Source organism: Pogona vitticeps, chromosome 13, assembly GCF_051106095.1.
Source record: "Pogona vitticeps strain Pit_001003342236 chromosome 13, PviZW2.1, whole genome shotgun sequence".
Taxonomy (NCBI): domain Eukaryota; kingdom Metazoa; phylum Chordata; class Lepidosauria; order Squamata; family Agamidae; genus Pogona; species Pogona vitticeps.
In genome coordinates this window covers 21149513-21169616 of record NC_135795.1, presented here as the reverse complement: position 1 = coordinate 21169616, position 20104 = coordinate 21149513, and the positions used below count along the sequence as shown (strand labels likewise).

At 51.3% G+C, this 20104-nt stretch overlaps 1 long non-coding RNA gene, 1 other non-coding gene and 1 pseudogene across 3 annotated transcripts; 1 reads left to right on the top strand and 2 right to left on the bottom strand.

Moving 5' to 3' along the window:
• Positions 1 to 1828: 1828 nt before the first annotated feature.
• Positions 1829 to 12585, bottom strand: LOC140702508 (uncharacterized). Its single transcript, XR_012081696.2, has 2 exons — positions 11267 to 12585; positions 1829 to 2104 (listed from the first exon to the last, which is right to left on the bottom strand). It is a non-coding gene; the product is annotated as an uncharacterized LOC140702508 (long non-coding RNA).
• Positions 12586 to 13153: 568 nt separating this feature from the next.
• Positions 13154 to 13225, bottom strand: TRNAT-CGU (transfer RNA threonine (anticodon CGU)). Its single transcript has one exon. It is a non-coding gene; the product is annotated as a tRNA-Thr (tRNA).
• Positions 13226 to 13950: 725 nt separating this feature from the next.
• LOC110089117 (WD repeat-containing protein 20-like) lies at positions 13951 to 16907 on the top strand (annotated as a pseudogene). Its single transcript, XR_013539102.1, has 2 exons — positions 13951 to 15290; positions 15328 to 16907. The product of XR_013539102.1 is annotated as a WD repeat-containing protein 20-like (transcript).
• Positions 16908 to 20104: the final 3197 nt, after the last annotated feature.

Here is a 20104-nt window from a genome sequence, read left to right as displayed (position 1 = left end):
AAAACATTATTGAAAACAGCTCCAAGGGCATTATTAGGCGGGAGGCATGTGATAAATTGGGAAAAGCGAAGAGATACATAATGATGGACGGCTTCCCCTTTTGAGGGAATGTGGCCCCTTCCAAAACATTCGCCCCCTCGTTATGCAACAAGGGCCCGATTCAGTTAATGATTAAAAAGGATCTGATCAAGAATCTCACTCCTGCTGTCCTGCAGCTTTCAGGTAGGTAAACAGGAGGTGAAAAATTAACCCCCACCCGTTCTCATGGCCTGGCTCCAGAGGAGAGTCTCGAAGAAAGAGAGTCCAAGATTTGGGCCCGCTGGAAGGCTCCCTCTGAAGAAAAAGCGCGGGGCCCACAAAGCTGCTTTGCTCCAGAAAAGGCATCTCAAGGCCCCGAATCCTCTGCCGTTTGCTTTCTTGCCCTGCAAAACGGGTGGGGTGTCCCAAAAAAATCCAGTTTTGGACCCACGGGCCCTGAGGCAGGCCACGGAGCGGCACTCTCCAAAAGCTGCAACCCATAAGTGAGGGGATAAACCCCCTCCCCATATTGCCGATTCCCCCCCCGCCCCTCCTGGAGGGCCTTGGCGTTCCCGGGGGTGGGGCAGGTCTCCCCTGGAACTATCCCCTCTCTGGCCGTACGGAGGTTCCCAAACCAGGCGACACACCTTCGGGTGGGGTGGGGGTCTTCCAGTTGGGACGGTGGCTTTTGCTCAAGAATGGTAGCCGTCCTGCCACAGCCACAGAACGATCAACCCTTTCTTCGGCAGCTCCTTCCTTCCCTGTTGAAAACCACTGAAAGTGGCAGGCCCTCGTGACATCGTGGGGAAGGAAAGCTCCCAGCTTCCACGCTCCTTCAAGGGGGAGAAATCCTGCCTTTTCTCTAACCAGGAAAGCCTCCCCACTGACAGCACGTCCCCTTAACCGCTTTCATCGCGGCCTGCCGGGAACGGCCTCCTCTCGGCCACATCCATCGGTCCTCGACGTTCTGATGCCCTCCTTAACATCACTGGCACTGTTTTCCATTACAAAATATATCTGCACTAAAGCAATGTTTACCAACATTCTCCAGAAAAAGCAAAAACAAAAAAACTGTCACCTTACATGAACTGTCACCTTCCTTCCTTCCCCTCCAATTCCCTTCCCTTCCCAAAAACAGACCAAGCAAATTCAAAATGTTAAATTTAATAGTTTCCTTTCCCCCACTTTAAAGCCATGCTGAGTGGTTTCCATAAATCCAAAACAAAATTTAAAAATTATTTTATTTATTATTTTATTTTATTTATTTTATTTATATCCTGCCTATCTAATCAATTAAGACTACTCTAGGCGGCTTACAGTACTAAGCTGTAAAAAAATAGGGCAAAAAGGACATCAACCAAATAAAAAGGGACATAATATTAAAGAATGCAATTTTTACAAACTATTAAGGAACACACACACATTAAAAAAATCCTCCCCATCCCACAAATCACTTAAAAAGTCCTCGATGAAGAAAAAATGTCTTGTGTTGTTTCCTCTTAGACCAGCATCCCAAGGGGCACCGTCCGAGTCTCCCCGAGAAAGGACGTTCTGAATTTGGGGTGCAGTCACAGAAAAGGCCCTGTTGCAGTTCATGTAAGCCTCGCCTCACCTCAGAGCCTGGAAAACTACAATTCCCAGAGCAGGCTGGCCAACACAGTGAGGGATAGTTGGCACATTCTGAGAGGTGTCATTCCCCCCCCCCCGACCCAAAAAAGGAACCCAGCAGGCACATCCAGTTCCATCCCTCTGTATCCGACCCGTAATCCCTCTAGAGGTTCCCCCACAAACACCTAACATTTTTCGGGGGGAGGGTGTACTTCCGTTTATTTTGAGGCAGAGATTTTTCCCCTCGTAAGGAATAATAATTGCACAATGAGTTTGCAGAAGCGCAGAAGACGGCTCCACCTATAACAGAGCGAGTCACAATATTTCACAACAAAATCTTTAGCAGGAGATGGATTTGCTCCCCCACTTGCAGATGACAACTTAAGAGCTCCTTGGGGGAAAAAGTAGCTGACTCCAGCCAAGGACAATACGATCCGACTCGGCAACGCCTTCCATATCTCGGGCCACACCTTGGAGTCTGCAAAAGAAGACAAGATAAAAACACGGTGCCGGCCTAGGGTTGCCAGGAGCCCGTCTCCCGCCACGAGATGCAGCTTCTGATTCTGAGTCATCCATCCCGTAACCTCGCGGGCCACGTTTCTACCTCCATTGAAGCAGCAACCCACGACCGATGCCGGCAAACCCGTTGCTTTCCTGATCCCTTGAAAGGAAACGTCCCGGCAGGGAGGGAGAGGCCTTGGGCCAGTCACTGCGTGGTTGAGGCAACAGCGGACCAAAAAAAGGGAGCAGCTTTGCAACTAGCAGGTGACAAAGTGTTCTCACTCTAGAGACCCATGTGCCTGTCCAGAGCCTGGATGTCGGCACAACCCCCTTAGAATAGGAACACACAGGTTCTTGGCATGTGTTTTATTTTCAACTCCAGCATCACAACCAGCCCCTGGCAGCAGACGGGGCAGCGTCCCTTATCAAGGTCCTCCCTGCGGGGGCTACGCTGTTTACTTTGTGCGCCAAAATATTTATCTGCCGGCCACAGTCAGAGCCAAACAGGACAGGGGCCCCATATCAGGACTGGGAACCCCAGCCAACGGCCCTTGGGCTTGCTTTTAATTCCCTTTCTCTTTGTAAGACGGAAACTGTGCCAAGTGGTCAAAACCCTCCTCGAGAGCTCACCGGGGTGCTTACCAAAGCGCCTTTGGGCACGCGCAGCCAGCCTTGAGACGGCTTACTCAAGAAGCACCCTGGGGTTTGCAAAACCTGAGCAGGGCTGCTACGGACGGACGGGGCGTTCTGAAGGCGATTCGCTCCTTGGGTTGCCCAATTACGGTACTTGGATGCAACGTCCTAGTATGGAACCAGCACCAGCACATGTTTTTAGACCGGATGGTTGCTGAAATGCGCTCCCCAGCCCCACCCCAAAATACACTCATTCCAGGAGGCTCACTAAGGGTTTGTGTTTATTTGGGAGGGGGTGTGTGAAATTATAGCTCATGGAACCCGTTGACTAACACACGTTGCCATTTACCTTCCCGATTCAGCAGATGCCGGACAGGGCTGAGAATCCCAACGCATGGGATCGCCCTAACTTGGAGGAGACATGACAGGAGGGCAGAACTAACAAGTAGAAACAAAACCCTAGAAGGCGAATCTGTTGGATGAGACTTTGGGAGGTTTAAGGTGGAAAGCTGTGCTGGGCACCCTCACCTCCATCCTTCCAGAGCCTTTTTAGGCCCGCTTGGTCCAGCCAGCCAGGAGAATCCCGCAAGAGCAACAAGGATTTTTAGGGGCATTACGGTAATTTCAGAAAGACGCATTTGCCCCCAAAAGTCCCTCATTTTCCCTGCGGTGAAGAGTGACGAGATGCGTGCGAGGGGGAAAAGGCTGGAGCATCCAGGATGGAAATCTTACCATGGCGCCCCGTCGGAGATTTGAGCCGCTTAATTTTATTTAGATACTTATGGATCCCTTTCAAGTGCCACTTTCCAGTTAAGCAATTTCTTAGTGGTTTAAAACAAAGCCAGGTGCAAAACAACGAAATGCTTCAAAGCACTAAAGACCACGGAAGAAACACCATGGAAAGAAAACAAAGCAAAAACCCAGGGGTAACTGGGGGAAGCATTAAACAATCGGGGGGGGGGGGGGAACCCGCTGGGCAAACACATCAGTCTCTCGCTGGCAGCAAGATCATGAAGCCTTGGGAGCCAGCCTGATCCCACGGGGGGGGGGGATCATAGCCCACAGTGGGGGGGGGGCACAGCAGAGAAGACCCACCTCCACCAAAGGATACACACTAGGTGTCAGGAGGGGAAGCTGGGTCTCCCCCACTCCGCCCCACCCCAGAGTGCAAACAGCACACCTGTTTATGCCGAAGAAAAGGGTCTCTCATGGTTCTAAATTCTGGATTTTCACCACGAGTCACTGGGGAGGCCCTGCAGCTGTGCCATACCGCAGGACCACTAGCCAGTCTGAAATCAGCCACGATTGCTCTCGGGGCCTGAGACCTGCTCAGTAAACACTGCCCTCCTTCCATTTGCAATTTTACACACGACAGGTAGCTTGTCGTTTTAGAAGAGGGAATTCCTTACCTGTTGAAAGACAAACCAGGTTTCCACACCTCCTGTAGTTTGCAAAGTCAGCTTGCTTTGTTTGGCCATTGGTTTCCTTGGAGACCATGAAGGTTGAACAAGCATATTTGCAAATGAAGCCTGTGTTTACCTCCTGATGACCAATCACAAAACAAAGAGGCGCAAAAGGCTTAGGTCTCCTTCAGCCTCTTTCATCATCTAGCTGTGATGTATCTTTTGACCCCAAAATACAGAGCAGAGGTTTTAAAGAGAATAACCCTTGCAGATGGCAGTATTCCCTGTGGAGTCCATGGAGAGTAAACTCCAGGGATGTACAACGACCCTCGGCACACCAGCCAAAATATCTAGAATAGCTCCCTTGAAACCTGGTGCTCTCCAGATGGGACATACCACAGCTCCCATAATCCCCAGCCAGCCCGTGGGTTCTGTCCATGAGGGGACAGGGAACATGCGATAAACCGTGGAAGGGAACTCTTATCGTAAGCAGAAGCAGAAATAGACACGGAGGGAGGGGGAAGGAGAGAGGGGCCAGGCCGGCTTCCCTCTTCTTCTTCCAAAGGTCGAGCTGGCGCCCGGATCCTCTCCTTCGCCACCCTCTGCGCCAGAGAAGGTGGGAAGCCACGCTTCCCCGCTGGACTGCCCCCACAGCCCCACATCCTTAGGAAAAGAGCAGAGAAATTTAGGGTTCTGGAAAAGACGTGGCCCCAATCCCGCGTGGTGAGGGCGCAGGGCTTTGTCAGGGCCTCCGAAGCACCTCAAGCGCCCCGTGCCATGAGGATACATTTCACGCCGATGGGATTTCGTGACGAGATCCCCTTTCCCGATCGCAGGCCTCATTTGCTTTGCAAGCGAAAAGGCAGCTCTCTCATTAGCCAAAGCAAGCTTTTTCTTGAGAAGGACTGAAATATGAAATGGAGGCTGAATGGCCGGGAGAAGCCAACGTGGCCCTGAAGGGCAGAACTGGCCTGGGATTAGGGTTGCCAGATACATGGGCACCAAAAGGAGGACATAGAAAGGCACAAGGGAGGACCTACTGAATGTTTCCTTTGAATCGTTCCAGATTAAACCCACAGTCAATACAATTTTATTACAATAGCTGCCAATAAATGTCTCTTAGTGAACCGACCAAGAAACAGTCATGTTAAAAATTAAAAATAAATTCAATGGAGGCTTTTTTTCAAAATACTGGGGGTGGGCGGGCAGGTGGGGGAGGGGACAGCCAGGGCGAAGGGGGTCCTTCCACCTCTCCCCCTCCCATCCAAAATGATAACATAAAATATACAAAAGCCTGACATTTTATCTTTGCCTGCCTGACGGAGGACATTAGGCTAAAAAGGAGGACAGGTCCTCCTTTTGCCTGACATCTGGCAACTCTACCTGGGATGAGATTTCAGTGCATCCAAGAGTGGAGAGGCCGGCCGGCCAGGCTCGTAAAGAACAGACTGGTGTGAGCAAGTGGGAGGAACACAACGCGCACCCCCCCCCCGGGTATTGTAATGAACAACTATTAATTAGATTAAAGGGTAAAATCCAGCAGTCAGTATTTTCACTTCCCCTTCTTTTGCTCTATTATTCTCAGATCTCGTTTCCTAGATGTGGGAGGTGCAGGATTTCCCAGGGTTTGTGTGTCCCCTCCCTCCCCCAGGGAGGCCTGTACACAGGTGTAAAGGGTACCAAGACCAGTCAATAAAGGATCCAGGACTCATTCCCGGATTTTTGCCCGTCTCTTAACACCTTAATCAACCAGCCAGAGACAGAGAGATCCAATATATGTATTTGTTTATTTTCAGCGGAAAGCAAGCAAAATAAGGCAGATGCCACTCGCAGGAAAAGCACGAGAGGGAGGAGGCGCCCCACAGACCAAAGCATACATTTGTATAAGTTCAACGTGAAAAGAGGGAGGCCGAGGGGTGGGGAGAAGGAGGGGGGGAAAGAGGGACTGCAGGTGCCCGGGCAACAGGGTAGAATTCGTTTCTTCCCAGCCCCCCCCCCCCCAGACCCTCAAGACTTCTCCAAGGTCAAACTTCTCATTTAGAAATACCTTAATTGTAAACGGGAAGAAACTCTGACCGACAGCCCCCTCCTCCCTTGCTCATTCTTGCCTGGCTAAGCAAAACATTCATATAGCAAAGCAAGGGACAGAAAGCCAAAATGGCTACGGTGAGGCTAAGCTATGTTTTATAGGTGTTAACTGGACCCCTTCACAGGCGTTGGGTGTGTTTGTAAACAAAAGTGAATTTCCCAAATGACTGGCTCCCTTTCCTTACGTGTATTGCCTTGGTGCCAAAAAAAAGGAAGAAAGGCAAGGACGCCCATCGGGCGAGAGCCTGTTTGGTTTAAGACGTGGTGCTCAATGCCTACGATGCAGACGATCTTTGTGGCCACTCCATCAAAACAGAAAGCGCACACCTCCGCCGGATCAGCCAGGACAAAACAGACTCGCCCCCCCTTTTCCCGTTGCAGACAAAGGTGAGCCCCAGAAGAGGGACTTTGTGGGCCAGTTGGGCACAACACAAGCGCATCTTGCCCCCCAAAACCCCGACTCTGGGCTCACGGCCTCCCAAACGCAGCGGCTCTTCCAAACCGGATACTGTGCACCTCTTTCGGGCTAGCGGTTCTTTGGGCTGGGGGCAGACATTTCTGTGTGCACACAAACACTCCCTTTTCCACCACCCCCCTCCAAATTGTTGGAGCCCCTCCCTCGCTGTTCTTTCTGCATCAGATAACACCGGTTGAGCATTCTGGATAAACATTCGGGGGGAAAAAAGAACGGACCGTGATATTTTAAACCTGTCATTTGTGACCTAATTGCAGGGGCGTCCCTCTTCCCTGCCTGGAGAGAACCAGGTTGCACTGTGTCCCCCCCCTCCCAGACTGGAGAAGAGGAGCCTTTCAGAAGGAAGCGGGTGGCAACCCTAACCCTAACCACACACACACACACACACATACAGAGAGTAGAACCAGAGAGGTTTTACTTGGCTTAAGGACCAGAAGAAGCAGGGTGACCCTCGGCAAAGGCTGCTGCCAGATCAACCTTGTGAGCCTCAAGGGGCCAAAGGGTGCTGGATCGGTCCCACTGTCCCTCCGCACCCCATCCTGATTCGCACACAAAGAGCAGGTGCTGCAGAATCGCCACCTGATTGAGTGCCTGACCAGAGAGCATCACTGGGGCTCCTTATCAGCCAGGGTGGGGTTTACTGGGAAGGAAGGAAGGAAGGAAGGAAGGAAGGAAGGAAGGAAGGAAGGAAGGAAGGAAGGAAGGAGGGAGGGAGGGAGGGAGGGAGGGAGGGAGGGAGGGAGGAAGGAAGGAAGGAAGGAAGGAAGGAAGGAAGGAAGGAAGGAAGGAAGGAAGGAAGGAAGGAAGGAGGGAGGGAGGGAGGGAGGGAGGGAGGGAGGAAGGGAGGGAAGGAAGGAAGGAAGGAAGGAAGGAAGGAGGGAGGGAGGGAGGGAGGGAGGGAGGGAGGAAGGGAGGGAGGAAGGAAGGAAGGAAGGAAGGAAAAGAAAAGAAGAGAAAAGGAAGGAAGGAAGAAGGTGAAGGAGGGAAGGAAATAAAGAAGGAAGAAGAAAAAGAAAGGAAATGGAAGGAAGTGAAGGAAGGAAGGAAGGAAGGAAGGGAGGGAGGAAGGAAGGAAGGAAGGAAGGAGGGAGGGAGGGAGGGAGGGAGGGAGGAAGGGAGGGAGGAAGGAAGGAAGGAAGGAAGGAAGGAAGGAAGGAAGGAAGGAAGGAAGGAAAAGAAAAGAAGAGAAAAGGAAGGAAGGAAGAAGGTGAAGGAGGGAAGGAAATAAAGAAGGAAGAAGAAAAAGAAAGGAAATGGAAGGAAGTGAAGGAAGGAAGGAAGGAAGGAAGGAAGGAAGGGAGGGAGGGAGGGAGGAAGGAAGGAAGGAAGGAAGGAAGGAAGGAAGGAAGGAAAAGGAAGGAAGGAAGGAAGGAAAAGGAAGGAAGGAAGGAAGGAAGGAAGGAAGGAAGAAGGTGAAGGAAGGAAGGAAGGAAGGAAGGAAGGAAGGAAGGAAGGAAGGAAGGAAGGAAGGAAGGAGGGAGGGAGGGAGGGAGGGAGGGAGGGAGGGAGGGAGGGAGGGAGGAAGGAAGGAAGGAAGGAAGGAAGGAAGGAAGGAAGGAAGGAAGGAAGGAGGGAGGGAGGGAGGGAGGGAGGGAGGGAGGAAGGGAGGGAAGGAAGGAAGGAAGGAAGGAAGGAAGGAAGGAAGGAAGGAAGGAGGGAGGCAGGGAGGGAGGGAGGGAGGAAGGGAGGGAGGAAGGAAGGAAGGAAGGAAAAGAAAAGAAGAGAAAAGGAAGGAAGGAAGAAGGTGAAGGAGGAAAGGAAATAAAGAAGGAAGAAGAAAAAGAAAGGAAATGGAAGGAAGTGAAGGAAGGAAGGAAGGAAGGAAGGAAGGAAGGAAGGAAGGAAGGAAGGAAGGAAGGAAGGAAGGGAGGGAGGAAGGAAGGAAGGAAGGAAGGAAGGAAGGAGGGAGGGAGGGAGGGAGGGAGGAAGGGAGGGAGGAAGGAAGGAAGGAAGGAAGGAAGGAAGGAAAAGAAAAGAAGAGAAAAGGAAGGAAGGAAGAAGGTGAAGGAGGGAAGGAAATAAAGAAGGAAGAAGAAAAAGAAAGGAAATGGAAGGAAGTGAAGGAAGGAAGGAAGGAAGGAAGGAAGGGAGGGAGGGAGGGAGGGAGGGAGGAAGGAAGGAAGGAAGGAAGGAAGGAAGGAAGGAAGGAAGGAAGGAAGGAAGGAAGGAAGGAAGGAAGGAAGGAAGGAAGGAAGGAAGAAGGTGAAGGAAGGAAGGAAGGAAGGAAGGAAGGAGGGAGGGAGGGAGGGAGGAAGGAAGGAGGGAGGGAGGAAGGAATGAAGGAAGGAAGGAAGGAAAAGGAAGGAAGGAAGGAAAAGGAAGGAAGGAAGGAGGGAGGGAGGAAGGAAGGAAGGAAGGAAGGAAGGAAGGAAGGAAGGAAGGAAGGAAGGAAGGAAGGAAGGAAGGAAGGAAGGAAGGAAGGAAGGAAGGAAGGAAGAAGGTGAAGGAAGGAAGGAAGGAAGGAAGGAAGGAAGGAAGGAAAAGGAAGGAAGGAAGGAAGAAGGTGAAGGAAGGAAGGAAGGAAGGAAGGAAGGAAGGAAAAGGAAGGAAGGAAGGAAGGAAGGAAGGAAGGAAGGAGGGAGGAAGGAAGGAAGGAAGGAAGGAAGGAAGGAAGGAAGAAGGTGAAGGAGGGAAGGAAAGAAGGAAGGAAGGAAAAGGAAGGAAGGAAGTAAAGGGAGGGAGGGAGGGAGGAGATGCTTCTGGCGACAGCCCTCCTCTGGCGAGAACTTTGGCCCGGCACGTGATTCCCGTGGGATCACCAGACCACGAGAAACGCCCAGTAGCCTCGACCAAGAGGTGTCACTCACTGGCCTGGACCATGGACTTGCTCCCCCCCCCCCCCACAGGCCTAAGGGTCAGGTAAAGGCACACCTCGTACCTTCCAGCAGACCATCCCTCTTACTGTGGGGCCCGGGGGCGAGCGCTCCAGTCCCTCGGCTGACCATTCCTTGGATGTGCTCTCCCCACCACCACCACCACCAAATCAGAGCAATCTCACCCAGCATTTTGGCCTCCTGCAGCACTTCCATTCTCCACTTACAGATATACTGCCACTAAACCTGGAGGCTCTTCATAACTCCTTTTTAACTCCTTTGCAAGTGGAAAGTGAGATCTGAGCTGTTCTTACCTTGGCACAATGTTGCCGTGACTGTTATTATAGGGGCGCTCTGGAAAACTGTAACATCAAAACAAAATATCTGGCCTAAAGAAAAATGACCCTTAAAAAAATACAGGGAAAAAATACTAATTTAAAAAAATCTGCTAGCCAGGAGAACGGGAATGACTGCCCGTTTTATGACTGCTTAGCCTCAGCAGATCCTCATGAAGGTCGTGCGCGCCTGCCAATTAACTTATTTTTGTAAATTATTTATCCTTGTCCCCCCCCCCCACTAGAGACCTCCAAGCAAATAGAAGAGAATAAAAACACTGTTTAAAGGCAGATGAAGCTCAGCAAAGATGGGGGAGTTGGCGGGACCTCCTTGGGTGGGAGAAAGGGGGGGTGTTTCCCTCCCACCGAGGGGCTGCGATCCAGAAGGCCCTGCCTTGAGCCTTCGCCTGCACGGAGGAAGGGGATCGGTGAGGGAGGGAAGAGAAACCCCCTCCGTACCCACCCTTCAAGGGAACGTCTGGAACTCCCTTCCACTAGACACAGAGGCTGAGAGGTTGTAGGGAGTGGGGGAGGCGAATCTGTGAGAGAGGAAGCAGAGGAGAAGTCTATGACTACTCATGATGAATCAAGGGAACCTCCATACTGAGAAGCAGTCTACCCCTGAAAAAACGAATGGTGGCGGGGATAATAAACCACAAGCCAGAGTTACTCCCTTGGTCCGCTTCTTGTCAAACTCCCATGGTGGCATGTGGGAAAGCATCAAGAGCTTGGGGTTCCCCAGAACTGGAGTCAAGACACGGGGGTTCACATCCCCCTCCTCCCCCCCCCCCCGGCCCTGGCAAGGTTCCCCCCCCCCCCCCGTTCGCTTCTCACCATGGAAAAAACACCCCAGCAAGCCCTCAAGTGGGTGGGGGGGAAGCAGGCGCTGAGTGTCTCCGCGTGCAAGGGAGGCAGGCGAGGGTGTGTGAACGTGCATCCCCGTGTCCCTGGGTGCAGCCACGTGGAGGAAGGCCAGCCCTGAAGCGGAGGAAAGGAGCCCGGCAGGGGGCCCGTTTGGGTGCTGACCCCCCCCTTGCAACCCAAAAAAGGCAGGAAGACGCAGCCCGCCGCTGCTTCTGGGGAGGGGGGGCGCTCTCCTTGCCTGTCCTCCCTCAAGAGTGGGGGGGAGGGGGAGAGAGACAGGGCAAGCCCCCCAGGACTGATGGCACGGGGGGGGGGGCAGCGACTGGGAGGGGCGGGGGGGCCTCCCCTCCTTCCCTGCAAGGATCCCCCCTCAACACCCCTCCCTCCTCTCTCTCTCCCTCTCCCACCCCCTCTCCGGGGACCGGGACCCCCGCCCCTCCCACTCGCGCCCCCCCTCCGAAAGGGGAACCCCTCCTTCCCTGAGTAACTTGCGCCGGGGAAGAGGGGGTGCGCCCGGCGGAAACTTACCTGGGTGCCTAGCCACGTGTGCGGATGGGGGGGGTCCCGAGTCAAGGGGGGGAAGAGAGGGAAGGGCAAAAGGGAGGGGGCTGTTGCTGTTTGGTCGCCTTTCTCTCCCCCCCCCCCCTCGCAGCGTGGCTCAGGCGGAGGACCCGGCTGGCGGGCGGCGGGGCGGCGTCCAGAGTCCCCCCCCCCCAGGGAGAGGGGCTCCCCGCTTGCTGGCTGGCCCCTCGGGGCAGCTTTCCCCCCCCCCCGCCGCCCCCTCCTCCGCCTCCTCCTCCTCCTTGCCAGGGGGGTGTGGCTGTGCGGGGAGGGCCGGCCCGAGCGCGGAGAAGCGGGGGCTGGACGGGCCGGTGTGCGTGTGTGCGTGTGTGTGTGTGTGCGCGCGCGTGGCCACCACTCGCCTCCCGGGCCCCGCTTCTAGGGGGAGGGGGCGAGCCAAGCGCAAGGAAGGGGTGCTTCCCCCCCCTTGCCAACCCCCCCCCCCGCCACATCTGGACAGCGGCGCCTGGCCGCCTCCTCCTCCTCCCCTCCCCGCACTTCTTCTGCTCCTTCCCCTTCGGAAGTTGGACTGCTTCTGAACAGCCCGCGGCCGCCTTTCTCCCCGCCGCCGGAGCGCCGCCCCCCAGACGCTGCTGCCTGGGTAAAACGGTGGCGGTGGAGGGGTGTGTGTGTGTGGGGGGGGGGAGAGAGAACGGGAAGCGGCCGGAAAGAAAAGCTCTGTATCTCTCTCCCCCCCCCCCCATACACACACACACACACACATCCCAGCGGGCGCCCCTCCTGCATTGACTTGGGCGCTTGCTTGCTCCGAATCGGGGCCGTTCCTGAGCCTCCAAAACCGGGCGTTTCAAGCCCCTCTCTTGCTCGCGCCTCCCCGGGGGGGGGGGAGGAGGGGTTCGTGTGAACCGACCTTGGGTCAAGGCCTGCCTTCCCTGGGTTAATTAGCAGCAATTAATTAAGTAAGTAATTAGCAGGCAGGGTCAGACGCAGCCCACCCCCCCCCCCGGGAACAGAAAGCAAAGGGAAAGGCGAGTGTGTGTGTGTGTGTGTGTGTGTGTGATTCTGGTTTCCAGGTCATAAATATATACAGTATACGGGGAGGGGGGGGGCTACCGCCTCAAATTCACCAGCACGTGCTGCCCCCTGTGGTTTGGCAATAATACATTTTTTTTAAAAAAGCCCCACCGGTTGGATGTCTGCCTGGTCCGCAGCAGATGACCGGGAGGGGCACAGGAGCCCTACGAGAGGAGAAGGTGGCCACCCAAGGAGGGGGGTTCGTGCGCCCGGTGTTGCTGGAGGCGCAATTACGAGCCCTCTTTGATTCGGAGTCGTCCCCCCCCCCGCGGCGGTTCTGGCGTGGGAATCCGGGCTGCTCCCCTTCCCTCTGGCCCCCCCCGCAGGAGCGACACCAGGCGGCTGCGGGGGGGGGGGGTTAATGCGAGGGAAAATGGGGGGGGGAAGGCAAGTGATGGGGGGGCGCAATGCAAGGAGGGTTGCTGTGCAAGAAGGCGCAGGAGCAGGGGGGAGAAAGAAGTTGGCAACCGACCGGGCCCCAAGGGGACGCCTCGGTGGTGGAAGACCCAAGCGGTTCCTTTGGGGCGACTACAACCCCCATGCTGCTGGGGGAGGCTGCGCGGTGGGGCCAAAACAGGAGGAGGGCGAGGGAGCAGAGAATGGCCGCTCACAGTGTAAACGGCCCCCGCTTGGTTGGGGGGGGTGTCAAGGGTAAATGCACCAGGCTTCACACAAACACACATGCTTAAAGGCTCTCTTCCCGTGTTCGCTCCAGCACGTGGGAACCCCCAAGAGTTCGGCCAGGTCTCCTCCAGGCGCTGACCTGCCCTAAAAATGAGCCCTTCCTAGGCCTCCCGCTCTTACCGGGCGGCGAAGTGGAGGCACGGACGGGGTTCGAACCCGTGATCTTCGGTTTACGAGACCGACGCCTTACCACTTGGCCACCGCGCCTGCGTTAAAATCCTCCCCTCGCTCCCTTCTAGGCTGGCGCCGCTCCCGAGACGCCAGGACCCGTCTGCGTCTGCGCGGAGGGCTCCCCCCACCTTTTTTTGCTCCTCCCCCTAGTGGGAGGCGGAAGGAAAGAGCCAGCCGGCTTCAGAATGCGGAGCTGCGCCTGCGCAAGGGAGAAAGCCCCCCCCCGCCGTGTGCTGGGTGGGCATGCGCAGTTGTGTTAGATGCGGGCCCGGAGCGACGAGACCTCTGCCCCTGCCCGCAGCCTCAGCGCCATTCCCACGTGCACGATCCGGGCTCCGGTGCTGAGCAGGGTGCCCACGACCCCTCAAGCTGTGGGCGGTGGCCAGCTGGCCTTAGGCACCCCCTCCCCCGCTCTGACTAATAAACTGCGTTTCTGGCACCCCTTTGGACGGGGGGGGGCTCTCTGGGCAAGGACACGCGTCCCTGATTCCCCTCCTCCTTCCCGGTTACCTGCACGAAACGTTGGAAACATTACTTTTTCAACTAATGCTCATAGACTGCCTCCGCCAGCTTGACCACCGTGGCCAGCACGGGACCATCTCTGACCAGGCGTGTCTTCCATCTATAGCCGCCTAGAGTGGTCCGGTGGACCAGATAGGCGGGGTATAAATTAAATAAATAAATAAATAAATAAATAAATAAATAAATAAATAAATAAATAAATAAATAAATAAATAAATTAGTTAGTTAGTTAATTAATTAATTATAATAATAATAATAATAATAATAATAATAATAATAATAATAATAATAATAATAATAATAATAATAATAATAATAATAATAATAATAATAATAATAATAATAATAATAATAATAATAATAATATACCGTACTCGGGGATACTTTGGGCTCTTATATTTTCTCCATTGACCTGTGCCTTACAAGGCTCCTTTTGTCATTCTGTGGATAAAATCGGTTTCCATCCCATGAATTAGACCTTTAGGGAATATCAACACAAGAGGGGAAGCTCCAAAGCATCAGGCCTGGATCCCCAAGACGTGCAAAGTACCAGCAAGATCACTGCCAGTAAAAAAAAAAAAAAGAAAAAAATTCCAGACCCAAGAGATTCCCCCAAGGGTGCCAGAAACGCAGTTTATTAGTCAGGGGATCATCCAGAGTCACCCTGGGCGATACGGGCAAGGGCTGACTCTCCTTCCTGGGTCCAACCCAGCTTCCTCTTTTTGACAGGCACGTTTCCCACGAAGGCGGAGGCTCTCTTGACACGGATGGCTGGCCGGGGGGGGGGGATGCTCAGCACGGACGCCAGAATGCACAGCCAGCGGGTGCAGGAGGCCGGTCTGTGGGAGTCCCGAGGAAAGTGTCCCCAGAGCCGGGCTGCGCAAGGCCAGCTGGCCATCGCCCACAGCTTGAGGTGTGGTGGCCAGGACATTCATCGTGGGCGCCATGCTGAGCACTGGAGCCCGGATCGTCCATGTGGGCAAGGCGCTTGGCGTAAGGCCCAGCGGTGCCCGTAAAAAGGACGGTGCTGAGGCTGGGGACAGGGGCAGTACGTACTTACATCATGTGGAACACAACTGCGGCCCCACAGCCCCACACTCTCAGCTTCTTAAACAAGGAGAAAGCTTTGCAGTCCGCACATGCAAGAGCCAGTCTACACGAAATCCTTTGCTTAAATGGACAGTAGGTGAGGGTGCTCTGAATGAATTTGCTTTTTCCCTAGATGGGAAATTCTTGGCAAGTGTGAGCCAGGATGGTTTTCTTCGTGTATTTAACTTTGATTCGGTGGAATTGCACAGTACAATGAAAAACTGCCTATTGGAGCCCAGATGGAAAATGCATTGTAACAGGTGGAGAAGGCGACTTGGTGACAGCCTGGTCATTTCTGGACTGTCGAGTAATCGCTAGAGGTCATGGAGCACAAATCATGGGTCAGTGTCGTGGCCTTTGATCCACTAGAAGAAAGTGATCCCATGGAATTTAGTGGCAGCAATGAGGATTTCCAAGACCACCTTCATTTTGGAAGGGATTGCGCAAATAGCACACAATCGAGGTTATCAAAAAGGAACTCTACCGACAGTCGCCTGTCATGGTTTAGGGTTAGGTAAACCGTGACATCGCCCAGTAAGTGTAACATATAGGTTTGGTTCAGTAGCTCAGGACACACAGCTGTGTTTATGGGACCTGAGAGAAGATACATTCTCTTCCCGCATCAGCCCCTTTCAAGAGCAAGGACACACACAAATGTCATGGATGCAACAAGTCCTCCTGCAGGAAGTGGCGGAACTAATCCAGGAAGGAATGGAAACAGCATCACAACGCCTGGGGACTCCGTGCCCCCTCCTCTTCCCTGGTCCAAAAGCCGTCCACCATTCTGCAGTCTCCAATTCTGGCAGTAAAAGCAGTGTCGGGGAGGGTGCCATGGCCTCTGGGGTTAGTAAATTTGCAACATCATCACTACATGATCAAAAGGAAAGACACAAGGATCACAAGCAAAACCATAGTATGGGACACAGATCTGGTAAGAGCAGTGACGAACTGAACCGAGTTACGAAAGCGAGACCCAGCTAAAACATTGGGAACGCCTTTGTGTCCCAGAATGGAAGATGTTCCTTTGTTAGAGCCTCTTATCAGTGAAAAGATAGCGCATGAAAGACACTGTTAATTTTTCTTGAAGACAGTGTAGTCACTGGTTGCCGGGAGGGATGTATTTGCACCTGGGCAAGGCCTGGTAAAGTGAAGTTCTCGGCTGGATAGAAGGGTCACTCACACACTCCCAGCTTGTGGAAAGAACGGTCCGGAAGACTCAACCGGTCGGGTGCAGCCTGAAATCTTCCTGCTACGAAGCCATCCTTCCTTTCTCTGTTTCCCCCACACGTCTTTGCCAGACTGGTGCAGTCAGGATAGCAAATGGTGTGTGTTTCCGCGACATGGGGTTAGAATGGACATTCACATAAATCTGTAGAATACGCAGCTTTGGTCTGGCTGGAAAAATCTAAATGTCGTTTCAGAATCTGGAGCGCAGGAGGATGACACTGCCAATTTGGAATAAAGGGACATACGCTACAAATGTTAAGACTTCCTGCTTAGCATACCCATCATGTCTTTGAGCTTCCTCGTGTTTTCTCAGTCAAAATACAACTAGTTATGTACTTGCAAAGACTGTACATCTCTCCTGTCATATTAAAGCTATTAAATTTGCATTTAGAATACTGTTGGCTTGCTTGTGTTCAAAGGGAAAACCAGCTAATTTACAGTCAAATTACTTGTGTAAAGTTTAAAAGCAAGACTTTTTTTCCTGCACTTATGAACTTTGTATACACGAATTTGTTAAGAATGACACATTAAGTGATACTGTACAAAATTGTAATGATATAGTGAAAAATCAACAGTAAAATTCATATGTATTTTCTTTATAATCGTCCCATCTAATTTATTGACAACTTGAATAAATTTCATAAGACCCTTTCTAACATGACAAATTGTTAATATTGAATTGACTGTTGCAATAATGATGAAGCGTTAATAAGTATTGTTGGTATATTTATAATTTTTAAAACATGATTTGTCTCATACTACTTTTTAAAGCATTTTATCTCACTGTTTCAGCTGAAGAACACTACTAAATACTTGACATTGCATGATGATTTGCTGGGGTTGTCCTCTGCATACTGACATTAAATTAAAAAAAAAGAAAGGAAGGAAATCAAATCCCAATCTATTCCCTCTCGTAATCCGAGGTGTCACTCCGATCATAAGCAGTCTTCTTGGACAAAGTCAGATCCAAGTGCGTAAGTAATCTTCATTCAATAAACTTCCAGCAAGCTTTAATTGGGCTCTGGTAAATATACACCCAGTGAGTGTAGGCACCTTCAGAGTGATTAGTATTGTAGGATTATTCAATAATGTTCATTAGTAGCAGAGGAGCATTGAGGGGAAACTTTACAGACAAATTGTTTAGCAGCTCATCAGGCTGAGCAAGCTTTACTTAGCAAGCTTTCATGCTTTTTATTTGTGAAGGCTTTCACAGCCAGGATCTAATGGTTGTTGTGGGTTTTGTTTAACTAGGCCACGGACTTGCTATGATTAAGAAACATTTTTTGTTCTCCTTCATTTCATGAAGATTAGTTCCCTGTGATTTTTCTTTGTTTATTTATTTCTTTTTAAAATATGGTTTTATTTTTCTTGTATTGATGCATTATTTGGTGGTTGATGTAAATCATCAAATCCATTTCTGGAATCAGTTTAAATCAGTACAATCTGGAGAGTCCCGGCCTTTCTCTCACCCCCTGGGGTGCGTCTGAAGAAGCCGAGCAAGACCAGGGACTTCTTCAGCCCGATTCACCTGCCTGGAAAACACGGGCGTTGCAGGATGGCAACGGCCAAGGAGCCTTGACTCAAGACCTGCAGGTTCTAAACCTCTGGACTCCAATGGACTCTGAGGTTTGCACGCTTTACATGCTCCTACACGAGACCGCCCCCCAAAGTCATACAGATTTGTTACACAGATCTTCATAAACATACATGACAAAAAAGAATTTTATTGAAATAGATAAGTGGTTAACATGTGATTACACTTATCAATAATAATAATGATAATAATAATAATAATGATGATGATGATGATGATGATGATGATAATGATAATAATAATAATAATAATAATAATAATAATAATAATAATAATAATAATAATAATAATAATAATAATAATAATAATAATAATAATAATAATAATAATAATAGTTGCTTTGTTTTTGTTGTTGTTGTAGTTGTTGTTGTGGCTTTTTCAGGCTCTTTGGCCGTGTTCTGAAAGTTGTTCTTCGTAACGTTTCACCAGTCTCTGTGGCCGGCATCTTCAGAGGACAGGAGTCAGAACTCTGTGCCCTGGTGCAGTTGTTTGGAGAGTTGAGTATTTACAGCTATGGGATCAGCTTCGTCCTTTTCAGGAGATGGGTGATTATGGTGATCAGTGTGTTTTTGTTGTGGGCTTATTGTTGTGCTAAAGAGGAGTGATTATCTGTCGCTGTGATAGATGGGTGTTGTTAGCTGGTCTTTTGTGTGTAGTGATCACCGGTCCTTGTGGCTGGGTAGAGTTTGTTGACCTTTTGCATGCTGTATTTTTCAGTGCTGGGAGCCAAGCTTTGTTGAGTATTAAACTGTCTTCTTTTTTGTTGAAGCTCTGCTGGTGTTTGTGGATTTCAATGGCTTCCCACTGCAGTCTAACGTAATGATTGCTGGGGTTGTCCAGGATTTTTAGTATTTTGAAATAGAATTTCATGTCCAGCTTGTTTTAGGCCATGTTCAGCTACTGCCGATTTTTCCAGTTATTTTAGTTTGCAGCATCTCTTATGTTCTTTGATTCTGCTGTGGATGCTTCATTTTGTGGTTCCAATATATACCTGGCCGCAACTGCAAGGTATCCGGTATACTCCTGCAGTGGTGAGAGGGTCCCTTCTGTCCTTTGCTGACCATGACATTTGTTGTATTTTTGTGGTGGGTTTGACTACTGTTTGTAGGTTGTGTTTTTGAAAAAGTTTCCCTACGCGGTCCGTGACCCCTTTGATGTATGGCAGAAATCCTTTATTTGTGGATGGCTGTTTTTCTTCTTCAGTTCGGTGTTGCTTTCTTCGTTTGATGACTCTTGTGATTTCATTTTTGGAGTAGCCATTTGCCTGCAGGGCCCAATTCAGATGGTTGAGTTTGGTGCTGAGAAATTGAGCTCCACAGTTACCAGTGTTTTCATTACGCCTCTTCTTTGTTCTGGGTGGTGGTTGGGGTTTTTGTGTAGGTACCGGTCTGTGTGGGTGGGTTTTGTGTAGACCTTGTGTCCCAATAGGTCACTTTTGCGTTAGACCATGACATCTAAGAACGGGAGTTGGCCCTCTATTTCTTTTTCCATGGTGAATTGTATATTTAGGTGGATGGTGTTGAGATGGTTTAGGAATTCTTCCAATTTTTCTCCACCGTGGTTCCAAATTGCGAAGATGTCATCCACATTTCGGAACCAGACTGTGGGTGCGAAGGGTGCCGAAGCCAGGGCCTGTTTTTCAAAATGCTCCATGTAGAGGTTTGCTATAACCAGGCTGAGGGGGCTCCCCATGGCCACTCCATCTGTTCATAGAACTCGTTATCCCACCGAAAATAGCTGGTTGTTAGGCAGTGTTGGAAAAGGGCCTTGATATCTTCTGGAAAGATCTGCTGGATGAGTGTCAGGGTGTCCTTCATCGGTACAGTGGTGCCTCGTGAGACAAATGCCTCATGCAATGAAAAAATTGCAAGATGAAAGCTTCCCTTGCACCATCGGAACACTGGCGGGCGACTTCTGAAAGCGGCGATCACACTTAAGGAGGACCCCCGCCAGTCCTCCGATGGTGCAACGGAAGCTTCCAAAGGCCTCCAAAGCCAGCGATTGCAGCGAGGGGGCCCCGCCAGTCCTCCAATGGTGCTTCCCCCGCTCCCTACTTGGTAAGTGACTTTTTCAGACTTTTTTGGCTCATAGGAAACCATTAATTAAATTTCAATGCATTCCTATGGGAAACCGCAACTCGCATGATGAAACTTTAATTAATGCGTTCTTATGGGCCAAAAAAGTCTGAAAAAGTCACTTACCAGGTAGAGAGCTGGGGAAGCACCATCGGAGGACTGGCGGCCCCCCCCTCGCTGCGATCACCGGCTTCGGAGGCCTTCGGAAGCTTCCCTTGCACCATCGGAGCACTTGTGGGGGACCTCTGAAAGTGGCGATCGTGGTTGTGGAGGACCCCCGCCAGTCCAATGGTGTTGGGTAAACTTCCGAAGGCTTCCCCTGCTCCATCGGAGGACTGGCAGGGGTCCTCCGCAACTGCGATCGCCGCTTTCAGAGGTCTCCCAGAAGTGCTCCGATGGTGCAAGCCT